Source organism: Lygodium microphyllum, chromosome 19 (genome assembly GCF_053477565.2).
Source record: "Lygodium microphyllum isolate KBCC chromosome 19, Lygodium_microphyllum_v1.1.10, whole genome shotgun sequence".
Classification (NCBI taxonomy): Eukaryota; Viridiplantae; Streptophyta; class Polypodiopsida; order Schizaeales; family Lygodiaceae; genus Lygodium; species Lygodium microphyllum.
Window position 1 is genome coordinate 15297336 of NC_141153.1, and position 6511 is coordinate 15303846.

Genomic DNA, 6511 nt, shown 5'->3' on the forward strand with positions numbered 1-6511 from the left:
TTACCTCCGCTCCTATTCTTGTATGCCCGGATTTCTCTAAAGAGTTTACTATACAATGTGATGCTAGTGGCCGTGGCATTGGGGCTGTTTTGCTTCAGGAGCATGGAGTAATTGCATTTGAAAGCCGTAAGCTTACTGATAAGGAGATGGCCATGAATGTTTATGATCAGGAAATGTTGGCTATTCTGCATGCAATCAAGAAATGGCACCATTACTTATATGGCAGCCGATTCAGAGTGCATAGTGATCATCGCGTACTCAAGTATTTCCTTACTCAGTCAAATCTTACTCCAAAGCAACGACGATGGGTAGCAACATTACAAAATTATGACTTTGACATCACTCATACAAGGGGCAAAGATAACATAGTGGCTGATTCTCTCTCTCGTATGTGGGCCTGCAAAGTATCAGCCATGACGGAATTACATAGTGATTGGATTGAAGAGCTACAAGAGGCATATCTCTTAGATGAGGAATTCAGCCAAATCTTTCAAAAATTACAGCAAGGTCTCATGGAAGAAAACTCGCACTACCACCTTAAAAATGGTCTTATTTGGTGGAAGGGCAAGATTGTTATTCCCTCTACTTCTTCCTTCAAGCGAAAAATTATGGAGGAGATGCATTCTTCACCTTTAGCTGGACACTTGGGAGTTTTCAAGACTTATGACAGGATCAGCAAGAGCTTTTATTGGAAAGGACTGTGGAAAGATGTCAAGGACTTCGTTATGAAGTGTATGCCTTGTCAGCAAAATAAGGATAGCACCCATAAGCCAGGAGGTTTATTGCAGCCATTGCCTATTCCTACGGGTAAATGGACTCATATTACTATGGACTTTATCACTGGCTTACCTACTACCAAGAAGGGGTGGAATAGCATTTATGTGGTGGTTGACAGACTCACCAAAGCAGCTCATTTTATCCCAACAAAAATTCAGTTTACTGCTTCTCAGGTGGCCAACCAGTTTATGGAGCATATTTTCAGATTGCATGGATTACCGCAGGTGATTGTCCATGATAGGGACTCAAAGTTTATGAGTAACTTTTGGCAAGCGGTATTTACATCTATGGGTACCAAGTTGGCTCCATCTACGGCTTATCATCCCCAAACTGATGGACAGACAGAGAGAGTTAATAAATGGTTGGAGACTTATCTTCGCCATTTTTGCTATGATGTCCAAACCTCATGGGATTCTTGGTTACACCTGGCTGAGTTTGCTTATAATAATTCCACTCATGCGAGCATAGGAGTTTCACCCTTTGAGGCTTTGTATGGTTACAAGGTGCCCCTACCCACAGTCATTTTTAACGAAAAGATCAACCCTCATGGGAAGGAAGAGTTGGATAGAATGCAGACCCTTCTTCAGCAATGCAAGGTGAATCTAAGGAAGGCTCAAGATCAGATGAAGATGTATGCTGATGAGAAGAGGAGGCCTTTAGAGTTCCAGGAAGGAGAGCTGGTTTTGTTGAAGGTGCCCAAATCCAAGTATTCTACATTGAAAGATGGATCCAGTAATAAGCTTGCCCACAGATTCTATGGCCCTTACAGGATCCTTAAGCGGATTGGAGATTTGGCATACAGACTAGAGCTTCCCTCTTCTACAAAAATTCATAACGTCTTCCATGTTAGTCAGCTCAAGCCCTATTATGGTGATCCAGTGGATTTAGTTGATGAGCTGCCACCTATTGATGAAGATGGTATTGTTCAGTACATCCCAGAGGCTGTTATAGGTCAGCGTGAAAAGAAGCTTCGATCACGTTCTATTGTGGAATATTTGATTAAATGGAGAGGTTTACCCTCTGAAGAGGCTTCTTGGAGACCTGATTCAATATTGGATGAGTATCCATACTTGAAGGATACATTGGTGGCTGAAGCCTACTGCTTTTGGAGCTAGTATTGGTGCAGACTGGTTCAGGACAGCACGCTGTTTTAGAACAGTTTTTGTCGTACTTCATTTTCAGAATTGAGCTATCTACATGAGCTTAAAGTACTCTTCAAGAGCTTCGTTTTGATATGTGGTACACTTCATTTGGACGCTTCTATCAAAAGTTATGGCTGATTTGGTCCAGCAGGGACTGTTATTCCAGCAAGCTGTCTACTTTCTTCTGGAACTATTTGTTGAAGATTCTATGGCTCCAATGGCTTCTAAGGTTCTTCAAATCATGTATATAGCAGGGTCCACTTTTCGTACTTCAAACTCAGCCCTTGTAATGATAAATTCTTCACTCATTCCCTATTTGTTAAGCTGTAAAACAGAGTAGTACTCTGTTCTATCCATCTTTTCTTTAGCTCTTTCTAGTTTTGTTTTTGGGGACAAAAACTTTTGGGAAGGGATGGATTGTAAGAAGCTGGGAATACTTAGAATGTTAATAATATGCCATGTCACACTGACACTGGTATATAAGGAGAGAAGTTGTAATTTTTCACATCTTTTTGACATATCAATACAATTACAATCTTTCTCTCCCTTCTTGCTCCAAGCTTCCATGGCTTCTTCATCTTTTCTGTCTTTCTCTCTCCAATTCTAGTCTTTCTCTCTCCTCGTCACTCTATTTCTCTCTCTTCCTGCAGTCTTTCTCTCTCCTCTGCAGTCTTTCTCTCTCCTCTTCTTCTCTCCCTAGTTCTCTCTCTGACAAAAATGATCTTTACGTGTTTTGCTATTCAGCTTTCTATAATCGACACAAATGCGGATCTTCTTACTATTCTTCTTGGGTACTACCACAATAGGAGATACCCATTCACTGTATGCAACAGGATAAATGAATCCAGCATCTAAAAGCTTAGTAATTTCAGCTTTCACTAACTCTGCATACACAGGGTTCGTTCGTCGTTGACGTTGACATACAGGTTTTGTGCCTGGTTCTAGATCAATATAATGCTGACATAATTCAGCTTTGATACCCTTAAGGTCCCTATATGACCAAGCAAAAGCGTCAACATGCAATCGTAGGACTTCTTCGAATCTTTCACGGTGTGGCGATTCCAATTGGTCTCCTAAATTTAAATATTTTCCTTCTGCCATTTTAAGCTTAACTACTTCAACTTCAGGCTCTTCAATAAATAGAGAGTCTATTCTTCGTGGCTTAAGTGTGGGCACATCTTCGGATATCTGCATCAATACGTTTTCAAGCAGGTTATTCTTAGTACTTGATTCCAGTGCTTCTTCTCCCACATTCACAGAATTTACTAAGGGTAAAGCCCTATAAGGAATAATAGCCAGGTTATCTTGCGTAGCACCATCAACTTCTACTCCATAGACATTTACTAACTCGGGAAAGGATTTTTCAGTATATCTCTTCCCATATTTATCTAAATCGCCATTATTGACATTTACATTTTTACGAGATTTCATGGTAAATGAGGTTCTTACAGAGTCAATTACGCTAGGTATCTGCTCTGAAGTACATGGATATTGAGCATGTAACCTACGGCGATATCGACGTAAAATTTCGTTATTCTTTTCTAGACATTCCTGATCATCTAAACTCCAAAACCATTGATTATCTTTAAGCTTGAGAATTAATGAATGTAGATTCTCATCCTCCTCGCCCTGAATTCGACAGCCCAAATAATGTATAACTTGTTTCAGTTCCACAAAATTTCTAGGTACTGCCGGTTCAAACCATCTAAGTTGTGGCTCTTGCCCATCCCCATAAATAGTAAAATCCATTACTCTTTCTTTTGGATGAGGCAACACCACCGCTTGCATATTGTGCAATTTAACCTTAGTAGGTTCAGATTGGACTCGTTGATAACCAATTATCGGTCCCCTAGAACAACGATAAATCTTCTGCGCAATTCCGGTCGAACGCCTAAAAGAATGACACAACCAGGGAACATTTGTAGGGTTTTTCTCTTGAGTCTCTAGTTCAAAAGTATTCTTAGATTTATTTTTTTCCAAAAACCTATCAGTGTCTTCATGTTCTTCCCAATAATTTGTATCCATAGATAACGCTTGGTCCATCTGTAACTCACCCCTACTGAATTTAGATTTCTCTTCTTCTAAATAAAATTCTAAAAGCGAGATTTCATCTAGATATCGCCTTTCTCTAAACTGAAACTCTGCCTTTTCCTTTTGCAACTCAGTAATCTTCTTCATTGCTTCATTTACAGCAGTCAACGCTGCCTCACGCTCTACTTCCAATGCCTCTTCCAATTCTCTAATAATCCTAGCGTAATTATCATGATGTTCACGAGAAGTCTGTGAAAACCTGTTAAAAGCCGAAGCTGAATCATCCTCATCCTCACGAGATAGTGGTCTTTGTAAGGGTTTGCACCTATGCCTACTTCTCCTTTCTCTTTCCTTCGCTTCTAGCTGGTAGTAATAAATCCTTTTAGCTCTATCTGGCAATTGTCCAAATCCAAAGGGTAAAGCATTTTCCCCATAAGGAAGAACTTCTAAAATCCTACTCTCAAGCATACTATTATGATTATCAGTAACATCATCTTCTCCCATACCTTCTGAAGAGGTTATGGAAATGTCAGCCACATCGGATATCATTAACTCAAGCATTTCTTCCTCCTGTAATTCATCCATAGAAATCACTTCCGACCTGTTGTAAGCAGAAAATACATCTTCTTGATCATTTCCTTCTTGATTTGTAGATAATTGAAAACATGTTTCAAGCGAATCATCAAGATATTCTGCTTCTTCTGCTGAAAGCATTAAGCAGTCGAGGGTTGTATCTTCGGATGTGGATAACCACTGAGTAATATCACTATCCGAATCATTGTCAGATGAAAACGCTACAGCATACTCACCAATACCCATCTGTTCTACCTTGTGAGGCTGATGTACTATATTGACCTCTACTTTCTCTGCTCCTGCTGGGTGTGGTGTCTTAAATAACCAAGCATAAGGCCCTTCATGATCAGTCCTCTCCATTTCTGAATCATAAAACTCACTGTTGGATCTCTCATCCATTTCACTAACTGCTTCATCTCCTGAATCTTTCAAAAATCCTTTTGAAATAACTTGTATCTTAACCCTATCGTCTCTAGGACCAATCACAATTGAACCTTTATACCAGTCCTGAATGCATCTTGCTTGGTATAACCAAGGTCTTCCCAACAGAACAGAATATGATGAAATATTTGTTTGCGAACGAACGATCAAATAGTTCACATGAAATTCTAATCCGGCTACTACAGATTTCACATTTCGCAGTAACCCCAAAGGAGTTACTTTCCTTTGATCAGCCACACGTAAAACAATATGAGTAGGTTCTAGATCCTTCAACCCTAATTCTTGCATAGCTTGTTCTGTCATCAAATTAACTGCTGAGCCACCATCTAACTGCACTTCATGTAGCAAGTGGCCATTAATAGTAGTATCGATAACTGGAGCTCCTGGGTCCACAAATAAATCTACTATTTTTACATCCTTAGTTGTTTTTCCTTTGGAAGAATTTTCACGGATTTTAGAAGCGTTTATTTCAATCCTCTTCCTTCGACGCCGAACTAATTTATGGTAAAGTTGTTTCCGACAAACAGGCGCTATTTCTAGCAATTGCCGAAGGTTAATAGTCAATGATATTTCTTCTAATGCAGCCCAAAGATCATAGGCCTTATTTACGGATTCTACATAATCTTTACTCCCTTCCTTAGGAGGAACCAATCTTTCGGGAAAAGGAGCTACTCCCACTTGAATCTTAGGATTTACTAAAGGCACAGGTAATAATGGATGGTCAGAGGAATGCTGCGGAGAATCCGATTCAGGTAGTTCTATATTAGGATCTATGTCCTTAGACTTATCCTTCACTGCTCCGTTTAATTGTGGACTCTCTTCCTCTAAACCTTGCTCCTTCTGTTGTTGCTTTTGTGCCCGAGTAATAACACCAATCATAGGATCAGCCCTAAAGGTCACCTTACGAGGTATAAATTTTGATTTAACTCCAATATCTTTCCTTATTGTGTCTACTTCAACTAAATTTGCAGCAGACGTTGAAGGTTCGTTAGAGGTTTGTTTCCCTTTGTCAGACATTTGATTATCCTCTCGCTTAGGACAATTCTCTTCATAGTGTCCTTCACCACTACACCTCCTGCAAAGAGGAGTATAGTCTTGATTTTTACGCGCATTTGGACAATATGTGGTTATGTGACCTTCTTGTTGGCATCGATAACAAATTACTGGTCCCCTAGGTCTTTGTTGACCACCTTGTCCCATTGGATTACGAAAATTTCCATTATTTCTTCTAAAAGGAGAATTTCTCCCTCGATTACCATCACTGTTGTAATTATTTCGAGGCACTGGGGGTCTACCCTGGGTGGGCAATCCTCGTGGCCTAAAAGGTTGATTGGGTGGTCCAATCTCATAAGTCCTATTATTACGATCCATGTAATTGTAATTCGTTTGCATTGAACGAGCTTGTTGTTGCTCTTGACCTAATTTATGCCAACAATTTGTATCTAAATGACCAGTCTTATGGCAAAAAGAGCAAAACGGTGGATGATCGGGCATTAACCTTGAAGGCGTCGGACACTCTGTAGCCACATGGCTGTAACCATGACATT